A 21000-nucleotide genomic window follows, 5' to 3' on the forward strand; every position below is an offset into this window, starting at 1 on the left:
TGACCAATTTCATCTGCAGTGCAGTGGCTCTGATTAAAATCCGAGCTCTGAGGGCAAACAGGGCTGGTGCTTTGTGTAAATTAACTTGTGTTTCAGGGAGATGGTGGAAAGTAATGAAGCTATCCTTTTGGAAATTGTGCCATCAGGAGGTTTGTTGACCGAACCAAGAGACTACTGGGCCATGGTTCAATTGCTGAATGGAGGAGCTTAAAATTGGAAAACTTAAAAAGGGGTTGCACCCTATTAAAGCACGCTGGGTTCCTTCCGTTTATGTTTAAAAAGTTTCCTCAGCTTTGCCGCAACTTGGTCCGACAGCAACATCAAACAAAAAACAAAAGAAAGCGAAGCAAATCTAAAGGGCGAAGCCAACGGGTGTGAGGTTCTGAATGCACCTACAGCCGCTGACCGAAGTCCCCATCATGCTCCGGCCCGCGAAGGGTAAACGAGTCGAAAGCGAAGGATAAGCTGGCAGCTGGGTCCGGTGACCCCTGCATCCCGGTAAGTAACAGGCGCCGTTTCCTCTCCATCGATCAGAGACCAGCTGTGTGCGCGCGTGAGCTCTGACCCGAGTCACAGCTGACTGCCTCTCTCTCTCTCCCTCTCTCTCTCTTTTATGCTGTACGGTCTGCTGCAGTCTTTTAGCCCTCTTTCACCCTGCCAGCAGCCTCCTGGGGCTATTCAACTGGCTTCAGAAGTCAAATCAAAATACAGGGTAGAGATAATAACTGATGTCATCGCCAGGGTTGCTTAACTAGCGCCTGTACCTGGGGGGTGGCGGGGGGGGGGGTGGGGTGAGGGGGATGGTTGTCATATGCAAGCCTATACTATGCTTGCATTTTATCATGTAATACCCAATGGTAATATGATCACTTACCCATATTCATGTTTACATGGTAGAGTTAACTGTGTTACGTGGAATTTACGAGTTGATGGGTCGCAAGGCAGTTATTTATTAATATTTCAATTCAGTACCGCAAAATGCTGAGTATTCCTCTGTATTTTAAATTTGATTATATATCCATGCACATTATTGGTTACGCAGTAGGCACATCTATTGCTCTTTAAAAAATATCTTTGTGCACCTGTTCCTCTGCTGATGAGATTGCAGTGAAAGTTTTAGCTTGGAGGAGGGTTTCTCGCTCTTGCTCTCACTCTCAATTTCCCAGAGCAGCTGTTATTGCTTAAACTGGAAAGAAGGCGCACGAAATGAGTCAATTATGTAAGCTGTGACTTAAGATACTTCAGAACATGCCAGATTTAACTGCAAGTCACTGAGAGGAAATTAAGAGCAGTCACACAATAATGGCACAAAACTCTCTCTCTTCATAGTTCAATCATAGATGGGTTACTAATTAGAGAGCCCAATCACCAGCCTTGCGTTCTTGCCTCAGTCACAAAAACGGTCCTGGTCAATGTTATCAGCTGGAACTGAAATCACTTAAAGCAGGCATTAATGTCTCAAAAATCAGCATACTCCCGCTCACAGTGCGTTTAAAAGTGAAAATTATTCTCCACTGCTTTTGGAAAAAAAGAAAGATTAGGTAAAAACGCTTTCTGGATTAATTAACCAGACACATTCATGGTGGGTCGGCAACTGTTACGGTGTACAGGGATTACATGGGCATTTTTACACGGACATTTTTGTGATAATATTGCTAACTGATGGGCAAAGCTAAAGCCTATCGTTCAACACTTGTTGATTTCCCAGAAGGATATATTTTGTTTATAATATATACTGTATTTGTTTAAGCATTGTGGGAAAAAAAACCCCACAATTTTCTTAATCAAAATACTGAACACCTGTCCCCACAGAAGCACAAAAAAAGTTCTGAGGCTGTGGAAAAGGTAAGTAAAAATAAGAACAGACCATTCAGCTAACAAGCTCATCTTCACCCTACAGCGTAGAACAGTGGTAACCAACTATTTTCTTGCATATCTACCGTCACATAGGTTTTTCATTTCTACCTTAATTTGGTACACTTGATTCTACTAATAAGCAGCTCAAAAGGATCTTTAACTGTTGAATGAGGTGTGCTTTGTTACGGTTGGTGTGAAAATCTACAAGATGGTAGATCTCCAGGAACAGGTTGGTCACCAATCCTGGACTTGGACTCCCCAAAAGCCTCTGCCTTATTACTTGACCAGGCTAGCAGTTGCATGCATTGACAACTGTCTAAAATAATAATAAAAAACAAAATAAATAATAGAAATCCTGATTTCAGTGTGGAATTGTAATTTTCAGTTCCTTTTATGAATTTTACAGCCTCAACTAGCTCCTACCTCAGTCTCCTTTGAATGGAGGCTGAATAGAAAAAGCATTGGAAATCTATCCTCATAACTTAATAATAAATTAATGATGGAACAAATTTAGTGGTCCTTATTTGTATTTTTTTTTTCAAGAGCTTCTAAATCCTTCATACAGTATGGTACCTGAACAATACTCCAAAGATGGTCTGACAAAACCATTTCAGGACATAATATAACCTCTTTTGATTTATCCAATACTTTTTTCTTTATATCCTGGCATACTATTGGCCTTTTAATTGCTACAGAACAATGCCTAGATCCTGACAGACTTTGGTAATCTATTATTACAAAGGCTACTTTAAACTGAATACATTCTAATTATGTTAAAAATACATAAATAAATAAAAAATAAAAAAACACTTTTCCATATCAAGGGAACCTACGTTTGGCCTTTAAATTTTGACTATGCCAGTGATGACCACAAGATGGTGCATAATTGGCTGTAACATCCCCAGAATGCATGTCCCTGTCTTACTGTAATTCACCACAGCGATTCATGAGGTCAGTTGTGCTCGAACTGGCCACATGCATTCATTCTGGGAGGACGAATAACATGTTTAAAGATATCTATTGTCTTCACATATCAGTTCTACTGTTTCTGACTGCTTACTTAAAATGAGTAAATGAGCATCTAATATTTTAAAGTTAGATGTTTGTCTTGTCCTTGCATGTACTGCTGAATACCATTTTGTCTTTAAAACTGACTGTGCTAAATAAAAAAGTGATAGTGTTTCCATCCTTGAAAATATCCTGGGATATAAATCTCTTCACATATTTCCTTGTCTCTCTTTATTTTATACAGCCAGAGTGTGACTATCACTGCTTCTCTTTGATAGTGCATTCTCAACTTTTCTATCTAGAGGTGTGAGTGTGTGTGTGTGCGTGTGTGTGTGTGTGTGTGTGTGAGTGTGTGCGTGTGTGTATGCATGCATGCGTGCATCAAAGAGAGCCAAGAATAATACTGTATTTATTTTGGAGTATCATAAATTATGTTCAGAGCTAATCAACAATTTAATACAACAAATATATATTATTTTATATTACACATCACATATTATTTATTATTTTAAATAGTTGTTAAATAATACATACATTTTGATTGCAAAGTTGAAAGAATGAAAGAAATGTGACTTGTTTTGGAGGGTATAGGGATTTTGCTATGCTGTGCAACACCACTGCCATTGACACTTATTGAGAAATGCATGAAATTTAAGGTTATCCACTTTTTCCCCAGTATTTATTGGTGAAATTGTGGATGAAGCACTCTTGTGCTCTGCTAAAAGAGTATTCTCCCGTACTAGACCATCGTTTAGGCTTTTTATTATAACTGTCAATCTACCATTGTTTTGTGTACATGCAGATAAATTGCGAACTGTGGAGAATACATTGAATCCATCTGTGTGCAGTCTACCTGATGGATACAGGGACAAGCTGCCGCTAAGATCATTTTTTGGTTGACACTGTTGCCTGTGTTTGCTTTCCTTCCCCCCCATGTTTTAGGAAAATGAATTGCTTTAATGAGGGACATTACTAACCACTAATTATGTGATTAGCCAGGTGATTGAGCTAATCCAGTGTCTATGGGGGCCCCCGTGAGGATATCGATTGCAATGTAAGTTTAAATCTCATTTGCGGGTCACAAGCTTTAGAAAAAATGGCGACCTTACTCATAATTAAAGAAAGGAGAGGTAATCAATTGAAAATTGATTGGCAGCAATGACAAACATTACTCCCACTTTCGAGAAGCTGTTTTTGTTTCCTCTTAAAGGTATCTCATTTATAAATGTATAATCAATACAAATTAACCAAAAAAAAATTATAAAGATATATGTGTATATAAGTTGACAAGCATGGTTCATTTCTGAGTTCCAATGCTTAATTCTACAATCTCCTTCTCTGTTAACACTGGAAATGATGCCCAGGGCTCCACACAGCCGTCTAAGAGCCCGGGTTCGATCGTGCACTTCAGTACGGGGTCAAACAGCAGAGCCAAGGTGTGGACACTTCACTGAAAAAAACAGGAGAAAAAGATCTCCGCAACCTCTCTGAGGAATGCCTACGCACAGGGAGCAATCTGACAGTCGGAAGAGAAAGAAAGACTAAAATGGCAAGCGGAGTGACTTTGAGCGACATTGGGAAGAGTGTCTCCCCCCCTCCCACCACTCCCCCCCCCACCCCGCACCAGCCATTTCCATTTTCAATTATTACCGGCGCCCTTTAGCTACTGTAATTACGGCAGCATCTCCGGCCATTAATTTCAATTAACCGATACATTTATTTATAACCGGATTGAAAAAAAAAATAAACAGCGATATCACCCCCGTCTCTGATCCTGGACGTAAACGGTGTGGAATCGCTCAGCGACGAGGAAAGCTTTTGTTTTAATTACCGCGCAGCTAAGACCGCCTGATACGCGGGTGACGGCGGGTCGGAGTGTCCCGGAGACAAGCTGGCACCTCGGCGCTGATAACGGCGAACGGCGCTCGCGAGAGACAGTCTCCCAGGATCGATGCGGCGGGATAATTCGCCCATACGGTGGCACCTGACCTGCGCTGATGAGTTTCGATTTACATCCGTCTGCCCGAGGAGAGGCTGGGGACCGCTGCGGCTCGCGCGGCCTGTGCGTCTCGTGAAGGCGCTACGGCGTGGATAGCACAGACCGGGCGCCTCAGCGCGAGGGCTGTAATTTAAACAGGGGGAGAGTGGAAGAGGCCGAAGACTACTCCACTCCGGTGATCTATGCGCAGTTCAAAAGGGCATAGATTCATCAAACGGCAGTTACTGCAGGATGTCCTCGGGTTGCTTATATTTTCCTTGATGGCTCTTGATGATTAGATCTTTGCAGAACCAACTACAACTTCAAACCCTAACAATTACATATCAAGGTCATACACCAGGGTTATGTCTCAACTTTTGTTGGAGAAAAGGCCAACCATACCCATATAATTACGCAGTACGCATCGATTCAATTACTGCTACTGCTACTGCTACTACCGGGCACTGTCTCAAGCTTGCGTATTTGAATAATGAATGATTACAGACCGACATCAAAATAAAAAAATTAAAAAAGTGCATTGGAGTTTTAATACATTGTGAACTTATAGAAAATTCACCAGGAGTCATGTGACGGGTATCTGACGTGATCTGCTAAAAGGAGAACGAGGCATGTTCAAAGCTTGTCAAGCGAATGCAAAGCACCTTATAATCCCTTAAACCTCTTACCTCAACCGTTCAACATTCATCTTTAATCCAACATTTGTACTCACACCAGAACATATTGATTGCGCTCTAATTTAATGTTGAAAGAATGTTATTGGAACATGTTTTTACTTTGCATACAATATAATCCAATGTGAGGTGCATGGCTTACAATTTAAATATGATATATTTTGTAAAGCTGGATATTTACTGAATCTTTAGCAGAGAACATAACTTGCTCAAAGGTACAACGGTAATGTTTCACAGAGAATGTGTGCTTGCAAGCCTCTGATTTAAGTCCATATCTTAAAACATTAGACCATTAAATAAAGACCGCTAAAAGGATTTGTAATCCTAAAGTGAACTAAAAAAATAAAATAAAATAAAATAAAAAAAGCCCTGGGCACAAGGAACGTTCCCAGAGATTAGCTGTGAAACATTTTTCCAACGATAAAAAAAAAAATACTACTACAGTACATGAAAATTGTACCCACAATGATACCCTGTATTTGACCCCAATTAAATGTTATTAAAACATTTTTGAATGAATCCAGTACTTGGAAGAACTGTGGAAGAATTTACCGAACATGCTACCTTGTATTAACTAAAATGAAAAGTTACAGAAACATTTTGGGTGAATCCAGCACTTAACACACAGAGCTTTTGTCAGAAGTACTGTTTCCTTGGCAGGTGGAGACCTTGGTCTGCGGAGTCTCCGTCCTTGCTCCTCCTCCCCAGGGAAGATGGGGATTCAGGAGGTGCTAAACTTGCTCGGTCACTCATTTTCACACCACTGCGTAGCACGTCCCCACGTATTCCTCCTCCTTGAGCTTTGACACCAATAGACTGCCATAGTCTCTGAATGAAAAGAATGAATCTCAATCCTCATTCCGAATTCAGAAATGGAAAGGAAGTCGTCTAATCCTTCATTGCATTATTGAGTCCATAATTGATGAAAAGCAACGATTTGAGACTGAAGTTCAACACACTGGTTAAGTGCATAAAAGATCATTTATCAAACACAGAAGCGGTGTCATTATTCCTTCTATGTCCAAGAAAGGAGTAAAAGCAGAAAAAGTCAGAAGAGACAGCCTTGCATTATGTGCCTCTAACCTCAGGAAGACACGCCGCTTTTCTTCCTTTTCAGAAATGAATCCCTTTCATTGTCTGAGGTGAAAAAGGCTTTATATATACACATGACTAATGCAGTACTACAGACTCCAAGGTTAAGGCTCATTCATAACTGATTATTCATATTTCTAACTCTCGTAATTACTTTCAGTGCTTCCATGAAAACGCAAGGGGACTGGGTGTTGTTGGCATGTTTGTGTGTGTGTGCGTGTGTGTGTGTGTGTGTGTGTATCTGGGTAACTCTAAGACACTGCTGTCATTCAAAGCGTGTCTGTAATAATATTATATCAAACGAGCTCACTGCAGTTGAGGCTAGCACTATCCAGGCTAGCAGCCATCTCGAGACCCCAAGTGCTCCCAGGTTCACAGCGGCTAGCCGGTTTTGTGTCAACAAATTCATTAAAATCATATATCCACAATGTTTCCCCGTGGCTAGGATTTATCTGCTCTACAATGAGCATATTTTGAGTGTAACTGGATTAAAAAGCGTAAATATTGTGCTTGTGCTATGTGAACTGAACCACAAAATACCTCACCACTAGTCATACTAATGCCTTGTTTATTAGTTTTCTTGTTTTTGCACTTTATAAATGGTGCATCCCATCAATGCGATATCCATTGTCGATTTGGAAGGTCCTTGGCTTTAAGAATGGCATACGACCCAAAAATAATTGCATATGTGGTGAAGTAATACTGTATTACTTTGGATGGAATTGAATTCCTTCATAAAATGCCTCACTTGGAGAATGTACGGGGACACACAACATCAATGAAAACTCAATGTAGTACCATCTCCATATGGCAAAAACCAAGCTATGCTTTATCGTCCCACAATAAAGCAGTTAAAGACAAAGGTAGTGCCGCCATGGCAGATTCCTCATTCGGCTCCATAAAAAATTACAAACAGCCTACTAGCTAAACAAACATGTTTTAATTAATGTATTGAAAATGTGCATTCAAACTGTATTTAAGTCCTTATCCCCAAGGCATCACTGTAGGCCATCTAATTGCAGTAATAAGCGGTAAGGATTGAAAAACCAATTCTGCAATTAAAGACCAACTGAAGAGTTTGTTCCCAAACTGAAAAGGGCCAGTGTGTGTGTGTGTGTGTGTGGCCAGTGCTCTGATCTAGCACTAAAATACTTTATTTAACTAACCGGGTGTTGTAGTTCTGGTTTTCCAAGAATCAAATATATATGGGTTATGAGATTAGGTTGCAATGGGTTTCAATGTTTGGGAACTAAAATAAAATTTAAAAAAAAATTTAGCAATGAGAGTCCATTGTCTTAATATTACCCCAAAAAAAGTTATGCGAGGTTTGGAAATTGCATTGTTCACTTTATCCTAAAGCAATGACATTTCATCCTCTGAGCTTTGAGAGCTTCACATCATGAACAGACTGCATACAAAAAAAGAAAATTATCCAAGGCTTTCTTGTAATCAAATCTGAATTATACTGAAAATCAAACACTGGAAGACATGGTGGCGTGTTGTGTAAGAAGCTAATGCATAATAGACACGATATATGCTTTTACACTGTAGCATAATTTAGATCTAACTACCTTTGACTTCAATTTGTCTCCTCAATGGTAGCAGAGCAAATCAGTCATTCTGTGTAGCCTAGTGTTTGGGTGAATGTTTGAGTAACTTCCTGAAACAGGTCATATCAAATATTTTCTGCTATATTTTGTTGTTCACAGCGAATTTTCCATACAGTTGGATATAAACATTAACTTTTTCTGTTTTTGTCAATACGTTTAGCTGTATGTAGAATAGGCATACAAATATGTATTTATATGCTGTACTATTTAATACTCTTCAGGATGTTGTCATTATTGATAAAAACTCATCTCAAATGTATTACTTAGCCATTCTGAAGGCAATTCAGAATGATTAAATAACTTAGTCATATCAGGACATCGTAAGATCGGCCTTGTAATTTCATAAAGGGTCCATAGCTTCGAAGTATCTATTGCAGTCTTGAGACTTGTCCCTGTGTTATATTAACTCACTCATTAGAATGGAAATTGTTATTCAATACAATTGGAATTGCCCGAGGATGGCTTTCTCTTTTACGGGAGAGGTAATCAAATAGACATTATACTGTATTATTCAACATACCTGTAGAAATCTCCCGGGCATGCTCAGACAGAATTATATACCATCTGCAAAGTGACTGTAAATAACTCAACTTCGAAGATACAAATCACTTTTTTTTCATGCTACGTCCCTAAAGCACAGTCTGAGTATGTGTAAGTTTCAGTAATATTATTTCACCATAAAATTGCAATCATTCTGGAGCTGTAATTTATTGCAGGTTGGCACACATATGGTAGGCTAAAAAGTAAGACAGTGCTGCTCAAGGAAAATGACCCCCTAAATGCAAATGACAGAGATGATAAAACTGATGTGAATGGGCAATGAACTTCAGGCTAACAGTCTGGAGACCATTGCCACAGCATACTATGAACTGAGATTTCAGGCATTTATTTTTGTAGTATGTTATAAATTAAGACATTTAGAAGATTTCCAGAAATGGCATTCCCATCCCCAATGGGGCAACCAATCAGCTCATAGCCTTCCACAGCACATGTTAAATAGTATTAAAATGTGAGTCCAATAACTGGTGTGTGTGTGTGTGTGTGTGTGTGTGTGCGTTACAACTTGAAATGCACAGCTTGGAGTGTTTTATTCCACTTATACCAAAATGTAAGAAACTGCAATAATAATAATAGTACGATATTTTGGTATGTGTACATCTGCCAATAATAACAATAAATGCAGTTCATAATTTCTCAAAATGAAAAAAAAGAGATGTAGCCTCACCTGCGTGGGAGATGGCAGATCAGTATCACAAAGAAAAAATACTGTACTCAACCCGCTAATGATTATGTCTCAACGCTGGCGTGACACCCCTGGACGGGAGATGTGGCAGTTCTGGAAAACACCATTTGGTGCCACATGGAGAGAGAGAGTGCACCCACACAAACGCGAATGAAATAAACAGACAAACACTCAAACAAAAACGAAATAACGAAACGCGCTCTCGGTGTGAGCTCCCGGTCTTGGCCTCGAACTGTGGAGAGCAGCACACCTTTAAGCACCTGGGCTGATTATCTAACGCAACCCAGGTGCGAGTGCTCTCCCCACGAGCTGGTGCAGCCAAAACCAATCTGCTTCTCCAGTGGACAGAATGCCACAGTTTATGTCTGTGAAAACATGGCAGCGCCCGGTGAAATTACTGAGAAATAGGGCAGAAAACGTCTTTATATCTACATTAGTTTTTTTTAAAAGACGTGAACGGAAAAAAATAAGGTAGTCCGTCATTCGGATAAACCAAAAATAAAGTACCCATGATAATGAATTTTGCTGTTCCATTTTGCTGTCCAATCAACACTGCATGACAAAGTATCAAGTTCTGCGACATAAAATTCTAGAGGTGTGCAACATTGAAAAAAAGTGTCCAGCCACACTTTTTCAGTTGAAAACACGTCATTTTTGTCATATGACACTTGTCAAAAGAGTTGGGGTGATGAAGTATAAATCAGGCTTTACAAAGCGAGCTACTCAGCAGCTCTGTGAGATCACCTAAAAGAAAACTGAAGTTTCGGGTAACGTGAAGAACAGAAAACCTAGCATAAAGCTCGCTTTCTACCTAACCTACTTGAGAAGGACTAGAAAGATGCTTTTGTTCCTAAGAGGTAGTGTTTGGGATATTTGCTGGATTACCCAAGTAATTTTTCCCCTGCAATGAAATAGCATATTTTAAATTTTATGTTTTGATTACAAAGCCTTTTGTTGGTAAGTCCTTGCATAAGTGCATAATGAACTTGGGGCCAGGAATTATACAGTTTGAATGCCCTTTATGGAGGGAAATTTACTAACTCTGTGTCAGGCATTCAAACTGCATAATGCCCAGCCCCTCGGTCATTATCCCCAGCAAATGAGTTTGCAAACAAGCCAGGTATTATGGTACTTAACATTACCTAACTTTAGCTGCCTACCATATGTAAAATGTATAGGACTTGCTGCAGCTGAGGAGGCAAATTTTAGAAGAATAGTGATAGCTAGCTGCTGTCTTTTAGTAAGTGGGACACCTACTAGCCCAAAATGTTAACTCAAGGTAAACACAGTCTTTTCATTGTTCCATAAACATGATAAGTTCATCTTGACTTTCCCTTCCCCATGTTTTGCAGGCCTGCTTTTTTTCTGAAGAGATGATGTTGCTACATTCTCATTAACTTTAAAACTATTCATAAGCAATCTCCTCACATGAACAGCAACCACAATTAAGTGCAAGACACTATGGGGGCTTTCACATCAGGGACCCGGGCCCGGATCCGGGCACACTTGACCCCAAAGTCCAGTTCACTGTGTACCGTACCCGGGCACGGATCACTGAACCGCGCCCGGGTCCACTTGAAAAGGTGGGGTCGAGTACGGTTCATGTGCACTCGGGTATGGTTCTCATCAGGTGTGAAAACTACTGTACCAAAACACGGAAGTGGACTGCTATTTAGAATGTGACGTCATAACTATTCCGGTCAACAACTGGTCTGCTTCTCACCTTACTGTTGAACGCGAGTAGCAGTCGGCGAGTAGAGCTACAAAGGCATTTCTCAACGCCGCCTCTCTCCTCCGAAATCTGCACATGTGCGCAGCATGTGCCGATCTCATCCTCTGAACCGCACGACCATAGCTGATAAAGTAGGAAGGCAGGCGAGAGGGTCGTTTTTGACATTGTCTCCAAAATAGCAATAACAGCAGGCACAGTGCGAAGGTCGACTCCATTGTATGCGCTTGGGATCTTGCGATTGGCGTGCTTTTCTACACTGGAGCGACAACGTAAACAAATGTTGCGTAGTTGATGCCGCAGGTGTACTCGGGTACGGAACAACATCACTAATGTGAAAGCTGAGTGGCGGGGGAATGGGGGGGGGCAATCGTACTCAGGCACGGTACGAAGCAATCGTATATAATATGAAAACGCCCTATGTCATGTCCTTGATATTTACAATGCCACCCACAATGTTTACCTTCATTGTGGAAAACAGTCCAGCAAATACATTGTGAAAAGTCCATCTTCTGGTCTTTTTAACGATAGTTTACTAACTTATTTCTATTTAATTCGAGCTTTCCTCTAAAATATTTAGCAAAACTTGACTTTGGCACTGGAATTGGTGGTTCTCTAAGTAACAAAAAAAAGCTATATTTTCCTTCTTCTTGAATAGTTAGGCTAATTTTAGTACCTTTACTAAGTTAACTTGTCAATGTGTTTGTGGAGAAAAAGCTGGCATTTAACTGAGATGCAATGTTCAGGACAGATATGGAGTGAATCTAGGGCATCTGATAAATTATCTCCTATATAACTGCATTGACAATATTGTGCACTCTTGTCAAGGTCCACCATAAGACTTAATAAAAATAATACCATTGGGTTGTGATTCTGTTCAGCTAATTTTGTGTTGCTGGTTCCTGTCCGATGTAGCAAGTAAATCCTAACAAATAAGGTTTAATGTAGTCTCTTTATGTCTGTCCAGATCTAGCAAGTGTCAGGCCAATATGTGTGAGTGGGATTGATCTTACGCCCACAGGCACCCCCAGCTGAGCTGGCACATTGTGAATCCGAGAGTGAATGGTAAAGCAATCTGCCAGAAATTCCAACAGAAGCCAATGTGACAACCCCATCAAACCAGAGAAGTTTGCTTTTGCTGTAGAGAATTCTAACCCTATCTAAAAATCACAACGACAGCTAAACATACTCAGCTAAAGAGACTCACTTTATATGACTTTTGGGCCATCGGTGAGAGACTTAAAATGGGGGAAATTCCATTTTACGCATACACACACATGCACACACACACACTCACATGCACTCTCTCACACACACACACACATAAATCTACATATTGTGGGGTGGAACAGTATGCCTTTCTACCAGCAGTCTAAACCCTGGTCCTGTAGAGCCACAGGGCCTCCTAGTTTTGTAGAATCAACTGCTTTAACTGATATTTTAAGTGCTGAGTAACAACAAAAAACAGCATACCCTGTGTCCCTACAGGACAAAGGATGTGTAGACCAGCTTTATGCCTATGGGTGCTGCTAACCAGCACAAGAAGAATAAACTGCAATCAATGAACTGACTACATGCAATTACGTCACTGTGGTGTCTAATTTCATTAATGCTTTGGAATAAAGATAGCAGCTAAAGGTATATAGCTTTTTTTTACATTTTAATATTCTATTGCTCTGTCATTGAATTCTCTCACTTAAAAGACTTTTAAAAAAACCTAGGTTTGCACCACTTACAGTATGACAAAAAAAGAAAAAAAAAGAGTGAGATACAGACAGGAATCATACTGGGTACCTGTATAGCTAATAGAACAGCTTTCTTTTGTTTCTGTGATCCGGCACCATGGATTCGGTCGCTCCTTGGGGGCGCGTTCTCTCAAGGCAAGAGCCATTCAATTACAGGGGTCATAAACAGCACCCAATATCCCCACGCTGCAAGTAGGCATTACAAACACAAAAAGCTGAGAACAAACCCAAGGGCAAATGGGCTGCCCGAAGTGCGATGGATTCCACTGAAGCTTAAAAACTGTATCTTTGCACTGAGAAGTTTCAGGAAAAGAGAAAGAGAGGCAGCGCCTGGAGACATACTGTACACGCTCAGGCGCGTTACAGCCATTAACCATGGCTCGGAAATGATGCAACGGAGGATCAACGGAGAAAACGTCCTGGCTGATACTCATCACTATAGGTCTTGCACCATTGTGATCAGATCTAATGGAGATCTCAGTCAAGCAACACATGTAGACATATCAGTTGTGTGCTTAGCCCCTGCAGAGAATGTGTAACTCTTCATGAATGTTCAGTGAAAACCAGATGTAGGTTTAAAGCTTACTGTCTGACTTACTGTCTGTCTGAGAGGCTGCTTATTGTGAGAACCCCAGCACAGGAAGGTAAGGATAATAAAACACACACACACACACACACACACACACACACACACAACACAAGCACGTCCACACACACACCCACCCATGGAACACATGCACGCCCACACACACAACACACACAGCCACACACACACACGCACACCCACACCCACATGCACCTCCACACACACGCAACACACACACGCCCACACACAGGCACAGATTTTGTGATCCCACCTGTGATCTCGACAGCATTTCCCAGGCATCAGGCCAGGGGAAAAAGATCCAGGACTGCTCTGCACACCCTCTAACACCTGCAGCCGGCATGTACAACACTGAAATCTAGGCACAAAGGCAACTGCAGTGTGGTCTAATGAGAAGAGCCACCCTGTCCAAACCCTGCCGCAAAATCAGGGGAAGTAATAAATATTTCAGTGCGCCGAGGACAAGTGGTGAAATGGAGAATCCTCAAGTGGAGCAAACAAGTAACGGAAGTTTTGCCCTGGCCCACATTCGCAGCGTGAAACATGCAAAGGGTGGCTGGCAGCAGGCACGGATGATGCAGAGTAACCAATTGATTACTGTGTCTGTCTAACTGGTGGGTGGGTGGGGGGTCGGAGGGGTCCCAGGAGCCCTGCAAACATCCAGCACAGCCCCTTCACTGCAAAGTCTCTGCTGCAGGATATTCTCTCTCTGGATCATTAACTCTGGACAGACACAACTCTACTACTATAACTACTATATACACAATTATAACTGACATATTAAAAACCATCAAATTAATGGCACTAGCTGACAGCGATAGATTTAAATGACCGCAGTGACAAATGTTTTAAAAAATCTATTAAATGCCCTGCGCTGAACCCATAGCAACGCTTTCAAAAAGCAAATAAACAAATAAATAAATAAATGACGAATCAACAGGAATAATTCAAAATAAATGAAGATTAATGATGTTAGAACACTGCCATCCACAGTATTAAGGATCGAATGTATTTATAAAAAAAGCTCTTCATTTTAAATGTGTGGATCTACAGCACACTGTAGAAAACCTTTCTATTGCTGAAATTCTGTAATATTCATCCTAGAGATGTAAAGGTGCACTTTGTAGTCTATTCTATCCCCCACAATGGAATAGACTACAAAGTACACCTTTATCAAAGGCTAACACATAGAAGCAACAGAAACATTTCTCACAGAGACCTTCCCAATTAAAAGAACACTGCTCGAGTGCATCTTCAGAAAGCCTGTTTTCTTCCTGCCATGTGGGTATCTGTGAAGTGGTAATCCTTGATTGATTTATAGCTTGTCAAATCTCATTTTCCCAGAGACTTCAAAAGATGTCAGTACATGGAAAGCAAAAGGGCCCAATTTGCCCTGGAACACTACACGGGTTCAGTTAAGCAAGCGCACGTGTAATCTGCAGTCGGGAGTAAATCTCCATAAACCCAGCCCTGGCTTGACTGAGCAGAGGTTTCATGTGAAACATAATTGGTATAGTAATGTTGTCTCAAACGCCAAAACTAGATTGATTACTGCATGGCATACCCAAATGACTAAATTAAAATAAGAAATATATTGGCAGTATTGCCATCAAACAATAGCAAACTGCAATTTATACAATCAGAACTGGCCCTGGATGAAGGTACAGCACATCATATGCCTAAGGCCCTGTATTGACGAGAACGGTAGTCCATATTTTATTTCTCACAAATTGAATATTTCTTACACCAGTTCATTTTGTGGTCTGCAATAAAGATGTTTAACACACACACACACACACACACACACACACATATACATATACACACACACACATATATATATACATATCCATTATCTGTACCTGCTTATTTCTCTCAGGGTTGCGGGAGGTGATGGAGCCTATCCCAGGTTGCACTGGGTGAGAGGCAAGAACACACCTTTGCCAGTACATCATGGGGCACACACAGCATTTACTCACACACTCATACCAAGGGGCAATTTAGACTCTCCAATTAACCTAACCCATGCAGACACAGGATTAAAAATAAAATTAATTATTGGAAGTCTATCAAACCATTTTGAAAATGGGGGTAGGAAGAAGGTGGAGGGGTATAGTAAATTGACTGAAATCTTCTCTACATTTTTTTTTACAAGTTTCTTTTAAAACCACAGGTAGACAAACGCCATTAGCCTGTACTGTAAGTAAAATAGGCACTAAAGCTGCAAGAAATATAGCAAATAAGAAGGCAACGCTCTGAATCCAGATCAGACAATTGGTATCCAGTGTGTTAATACATTGGTATTATAGGGGGAAATAAGGTTAATACCTTTTGCCATAATGAAACCAAACCCCCAGGGCGCCCACAGGCAATTTATTCTTAAATCAACCTCTATTGAAACTGCATTGCAGGTTGCCAGTTGTGAAAGAACTCAAATTTAAGTGGACATGCCTTAATTAGCCACCATACTGAATTAGTGCTAGTTTTTTTTACAACGGTGTCTTGACTGTGATGTTGAACTTTTAACTGATCAATGATTTCTCTAACTAAAATGAAGGTGTGGTATATTACATCTGTGCTTAGTCAAACATAATCTGGTAATATATCTAATTTCAAAATGGTTATCCATCTACACACAGGGAAGTGCACAAGAGACCTCCATGAAGAAGAAAATAAAAATTATCTGTAATTACTGAGGACTCTCTTTGAATTGCAATTGTCACATATTAAGTCAAACTTGTGAGGTCAGGAAACATGGGTTTCTCTGCTTCTTTGAAGTGTAGATTTTTTTTACCATATTTATGAAGTGGAAATGGGTATAGTCTTTGTAAACATATCACCATGAGGTATTTTTTTAAAGAGAGAAACTTAATCTGCATAATTATCTAAAAACTGTGCCTGCACAGCACTTAATGTTGTACAGGCACGGTTCTAATATGTTTTGAATAAAATAATTGACGTTTTTTGAAATGTCGCTCAAACATTGCTTTGTAATCTATGCAGGCATGTTGCTTCACCTGTTCAAATCACTGACATGATGAAGCTACGATGTTTATTAAAGTATAAATGCTCAAAAAATTACCAGACCCTGTTAGGGCAAGTAGTGGCAGCAGAGACTTGGGATTCAAGATACTCTCTAGAAAGGTGATACAATTTGTATGTTCTTAAGTAAAGAATTCCATAATTAAAATGAAATCATTATTAAACATGAGTCCTCCAGATGATTTGTGTTCCAAAGATGATATCCATGAATGTTAAAGGAATTGCCTGGAGGGAATAAAGTGAGATACTTCCTGTTAACAGTTTCCTCCATTCTCAACATGGTATGCCTCTGTCCTTCCTGAAATGACTACTCTGTGTTCTGTAAGAACAGGTTTTAGGTCAGAGCTGGCATCCCAACAATTTTCAAGTAAAATTTCCAGGTGGGAGCCTGCTATCATCATTTAGCAGGTATTTTATATTACTGTCATTTGGCACAAGCTCTAATGCAGAGCAACTGTCTGCACAAAGTGCATAGAACAGGAATTGAAGTGCAGTCGACCCCCAGAGGGGGAAGTATTGTCCTTAGAGAAGAGCATTAAAATGCAAAAATGACTCAGCTGAGAACTTATTAACTTCTCTGACAAGCATTAGCTGAAACGTTATACAAACAAAATTAAATATATTAAATATGACAAAAATATTAAATATGGTCAAATAGGCTCAGTATGTAAAATGGGTTCAGAGCTGGATATTTTCACAGAGAAGCTACATTTATTTAATAAAAAATGTAGCTGTATAATTATGTCATGCATAAAATATTAATTTGTCCTGAACAAATCATCTGCTAATAAGAAAATAATGGCTTTGTATAATGCTATAGAGAAAGCAAACATTTTTTTTAGGTAGGGCACCCAAGTGTACACTGTGAAAACATTGCAGTGTTATGCCTTTAATTCACCTTATTAGGAATACCTCACAAAACCCTGGTATTTTCAAATAGTAAAATGAACCCTCGGCACTTGAGTAAGAACACAAGGAACAACGGCAACTCAAAAAATAGCTTTCAGAACCCCTTGACTGACAAAAAAGCACGGCTCGAGATTAGAGGAGAAACCACAGGAAATCCCTAACACCTGAATTGGCAAGCGAATCCCTCTCTAGTTGCTCCGCGAAGAGACGAAATTATTCCAGCAAACAAAAAGCTCCCAATAAGCACAGGCCAAATGGCTTAATCACACATGAAAGTAAGCCATGTCACAAGGTAATGGTCTATATCTATATGTTTTACTATCTTTCTTTAGATGCAGTCAGTCAACTGGGATGGCCCCAATTAGCTGCGTAATGACCTCAGCTAAAACAGTCCTTTTCACTTAATGTCGAGCTTGGAATTACCTCTGTGACAACACAGGGCAGGCAACGTTTTAAATTTCATTCATGTTACACAGGTTTTATTTCGGTCTGCTGATTTGTTTGACAACAACAGCAATATTTTATGGTAATAAAGTTTAACACCGTCATTTGGTGTTAAAATAAAGCCTTCCGATGATAGACAATGATTTCTATTTATTCATGGGTGTTGTCAGAAACATTCCTGTCAGACGGCTATAACCAAAGTGCAAATCTTCCCTTCCCAGGTTTTCAACCAATCCTCCCCCCGCCCCCACTTCCAACCGCACCCCCCATGTCTACATTGCCCGCAGGAGGACCGGCAAAACTCAGCCACCTCCGCAAATACACGCCGAAGCTAATTAAGCACATGCAGCAGCTCGGACCATCCATTTGTATAATGGAGTCTTAACGCCCGTTTTTTATAGCTCATAGAATGTGGTTGTGATTCTCTCGCGCAGTATGAAGGCATGGCGCCTAACACCCCCCCACAGTCATTGATTACAGCAGGCTCCTCGCCATATTTGCTCTCAGCGGGCGACATTAGCATGTCGTAAAAACCGCTAATGCCAGTGGCTCGTCACGCCAGGGGAATACAGACGAGCCCAGCGGCTTCAGGTGCGTCGCTGTGGAATTAGTGTAAATACATGCAAAAAAGATGTCATAGTTTTCCGTTTGAAAAACGCTACTTACATTTCCTCTGTCGTTCATTCATTCATTCGTTGTAAAACTACTTTATCATTCTTCCACTGTTTTTATGCAATGAGAATTCAGCTTGGTGTTACATTTGAATCAGATAGCTCTCTGTAATCTCTTCAATATTACAACTAGAGAATAGCATCCTTAAAAACTAGCACTCTGTCGAATTGGCCTGAGAGATAAGGAGTAATATGGGAGACTACAATTTTTAAGTAATTCCTCACCCTGACAGAACAGCAGGATACACCTGAACACTTCCCTTTGCTAAATTGGCCAATTCTCCCACAAAACTGACCTGCAGATACAAAGTGAAGATAAAGGTTACTTTAAAAACAAAAAAGTGAAGCTTAGACAAGATGTAGCACGCCTATTGCTTTGGGTAGCAACCAGGACCATGTTCAGTACGATTTTTCAGTTTTATTGTCAATTTACAGTTATTCTCATCTTAAAAGCATTACTTTGACTACTGCCCCAGTCACTGCATCACTGTGCGTCTTACAATCCACCCACCAATTGCAGAGTGCATGCATTATAGTAAAACTAGACAAATCTATGCCCTCTGAGTATATATTAAAAGGACAAAAACATTTTTATTTTTATTTTTTTGCTGGGGGGTTAGGTGGGGGGTTAATATTCCGTCACTGTAAGCAGAAACATCCAATGTCCACAGACCAATATGCAAAGAAGAGGTGAACGTCTGAGAGGAATGACTGCGGGCGAGGTGAAGTTCAACTAATGACTTCTGGATCAGACATTCACAGAGTTCACGGAATACAGCAATTTCAGACCACAGCAGCGTCTTCAACAGCAGGTCAGGGTGATATGATCTCTTAACTCTGTGTGATTATGTAAATGCCTTTCTTGATCTTTTGATAGAAAATTAATGAAAAATTGCTCTTTGTGGCAGAATATGCATCATTTTGAATATGCTTCATGTTTTCTGAGTTTGACCATATCCTACATGCCCGCAGTGTTATTCTTGATTGCGATTTGAATTTTCTGATATAAAGAGAGGCACAAGGGAAATAAATGGATATGCACAAAAGATAATATTCTCTGTGATGATAGAAAACCTGTATCAGACGTTTCATTTCATTTGTTTTTAAGTACCACTGGAGTAGACTCCATATAATGCAGACATTTCTACAAATACTTAGTGATCTTGTTATTTGCCTGCCATTCTGAATGTTTTTTGTTCTCTGCAAAAGCACCATCTGATCATCATTGGTTTGTTCGCTGCTGTTACTGTCCCTGCTTTGCCAGTATGTCAGGAATTCACTTTTCAACTTCACAGACAGGACAGCTTTTGCTTTCAAATTCAAAAACCATTCATTTTCCTTCATATCATTCAGTACATTAGCTACAGCAACAAAACCCACTTTTTATTTACAAGGACCTTGCTACTGCCACTCAAGCCATACTTTACAAAGAAACAAGCCATTATACAGAGACGGCATCATACCCAAGTTGACAGGTCCTTTTTAGCAGTTGGCGGGTCCAATTGTCTATTTGTCTGTCTTTTATAGCTTGTTTACTTTCAAGCTCAATGTAAGTAGCACACAACTGAAAGCTATGCCGCAGTCCTGATAACTACTTATGCCATTGTCCTAGTAGCCTACATGCTATTGGTGTATCATGAATAAAGCTGTTAAATGAGAGTTTACTGTGAGCATATTCCTGAAGCAGACACGTGCATGTACGTGCAAGCACACACAGCCTTTTTAAGTGGCATGAGGCAGTAGGATGCCAACTTTATGCAAAATTTCATTATATCGTAAAATAGAAATGTGACTTAAAGACAAATAATCACACAACATGTCAGTTCTGAATGTGTTTTCCAAAAATGATGATTGAATTATAGTTTTTAAAGAAAATTACCTCTATTTATTGTGTGCCAACCCAACGCAAAGCTTAGGCTATTACTATTGGTATACTGCACCTCTCTTTTGTTAAGAGAAATGCAATTTATTTATTTATTTTATTCAGAAGCTAAGGACAGGTATAATTAGAACACAGGCTTGAAACTCATCAAGCAACACAGTATTGCACCAATTTCCATTCATCTGTTTTCAGTTAGAATGCATGTGAGCTGTGCTTTCACTCAGTAGGGTCACCCAAACCCTCAAGCCAGAATGTGCATACATTCATACATCTCTCTCTCATTTTTTATTTTTTTTGGGGGGGGGGGGGGCTTTGGAAAGCCACTAGCCACAGTGGCTGGTAAGCCAAAAAGTTAATCTGCATACGGGTAATAGCCCCAGGTTACTTTGAATATAAGTTATATTTTCTTAATCCCCGTGTGGTCATTTGTCCTCTGCATTTGACCCAGCCTTGCCACTTACTGTAGGAGCAGTAGGCAGCCACAGTGCAGCGCC

At 40.2% G+C, this 21000-nt stretch overlaps 1 protein-coding gene and 1 long non-coding RNA gene across 4 annotated transcripts in view; both read right to left on the reverse strand.

Annotated features, from left to right (window-relative positions):
* LOC135236004 (protein CEPU-1-like) overlaps positions 1-21000 on the reverse strand; it is a 258438-nt gene that overhangs the window by 42381 nt on the left and 195057 nt on the right. The window lies entirely within an intron of this gene.
* LOC135236005 (uncharacterized) lies at positions 3370-9873 on the reverse strand. The gene is made up of 3 exons (XR_010324485.1): positions 9463-9873; positions 6162-6363; positions 3370-4315 (listed from the first exon to the last, which is right to left on the reverse strand). It is a non-coding gene; the product is annotated as an uncharacterized LOC135236005 (long non-coding RNA).

This window comes from Anguilla rostrata, chromosome 12 (genome assembly GCF_018555375.3).
Source record: "Anguilla rostrata isolate EN2019 chromosome 12, ASM1855537v3, whole genome shotgun sequence".
Taxonomy (NCBI): Eukaryota; Metazoa; Chordata; class Actinopteri; order Anguilliformes; family Anguillidae; genus Anguilla; species Anguilla rostrata.